The 1,364-nt window shown below is 32.5% G+C and overlaps 1 long non-coding RNA gene across 1 annotated transcript; it reads left to right on the top strand.

Moving 5' to 3' along the window:
• The first annotated feature begins 13 nt into the window (after window positions 1-13).
• On the top strand, window positions 14-1,358 carry LOC107578935 (uncharacterized). The gene is made up of 3 exons (XR_001608399.1): window positions 14-103; window positions 226-349; window positions 1,222-1,358. It is a non-coding gene; the product is annotated as an uncharacterized lncRNA (long non-coding RNA).
• Window positions 1,359-1,364: the final 6 nt, after the last annotated feature.

Below are 1,364 nucleotides of genomic sequence, written 5' to 3' on the forward strand. Positions count from 1 at the left end.
TTTTTTTTGCAGGTACATCACAGTTCTGTTTTACCTTAATAATGTAGACGAAGGGGGGGAGACTACCTTTCCAGTGGCAGATAATAGGACTTATGAAGAAGCGGTGTGTCCTATTTAATTAAACATCTTTGCGTGTGTATTTGTGAGTCAAACACAAGAATTTTGCACAATTTTACGCATATGCCACAGCCAATAATTGGATACACGTATCCATGTGTTTCCCAGTCACTGATACAGAACGATGTGGATCTGTTGGACACCAGGAAACATTGTGATAAAGGCAACCTGAGAGTGAAGCCCATTAAGGGGACGGCAGTTTTCTGGTACAACTATCTCTCTGATGGTAGAGGTAATGGATATAACTTATCTGCTATTTTGTAATGCATTGTTTTATTGTTAATAAAATGATTAAAAATCTTTTTATGTAATTGAAGTAAAGCTGAAATAAAATATAAATATTAGATGAGAAACTTGAAACAAATGAAAATTAGAAATAAGCTGAAGTACTAAAATTACTAAAACTATTAAAAACAAAGCTATGTAGAAATATTTAATAAGTAATAAAAAAATGACAAAAGCACATAAAAATTCCCAAAATAAAAGCGAATTCAAACTATTAATAAATATTATAATGGTATATAAATAATACTAAAATAACACTGTTTTGGAATGAAGTTAAGTGAAACATAATGGTAGTGTAATATCAGTGTGTCGTTTGTTATCCATAAATGCTATCTGCCTGATCATTGTTTGATACAAAACATCATGCTGTGATATAAAAATATAAAAAAGTTTCTGGAAGTTGTTACTCCGCTTAACTGAATGTTTGAATTTGTGATAAATAACAAACTTGTAGTACTGTAGATACAGTAGTTCAGAAGCATGACTTTTTGAATTTAACATTTTTTCATTACAAATTGTATTATTACCATAACAACTTGAGTGAAAAGTTTAACTTAAATATTTGTTTAAATTTCAGAACGTCTTAGTTCCCATTTTCTTTAATGATAGCAGCATTCAAGCTGGAATGAACTACACAACTTTGTTCAAAATCTATAAATCCATCTCCAGCATGATTTCAGAAAGATCCAGAGGGCATTTTGTGGAGTTACATTTAGTCATAAATTTGTTTAAATGTCACTTGATTGAACCCACTTTAAGAAGTTACTGTATCTAGAAAATGTTGTTCATTATCTTGTTGTGCTGTGCTGCCCTCTGTAGGTTGGGTTGGTGAACAGGATGAGTATTCTCTTCATGGTGGCTGTGTGGTGACACAAGGGACTAAGTGGGTTGCCAATAATTGGATCAATGTCGATCCAGATTACCAGCGGCAGGCACACTACCAACAGTTTGTTTCTCAACAA

This window comes from Sinocyclocheilus grahami, unplaced genomic scaffold (assembly GCF_001515645.1).
Source record: "Sinocyclocheilus grahami isolate Dianchi unplaced genomic scaffold, SAMN03320097.WGS_v1.1 scaffold12833.1, whole genome shotgun sequence".
NCBI lineage: Eukaryota > Metazoa > Chordata > Actinopteri > Cypriniformes > Cyprinidae > Sinocyclocheilus > Sinocyclocheilus grahami.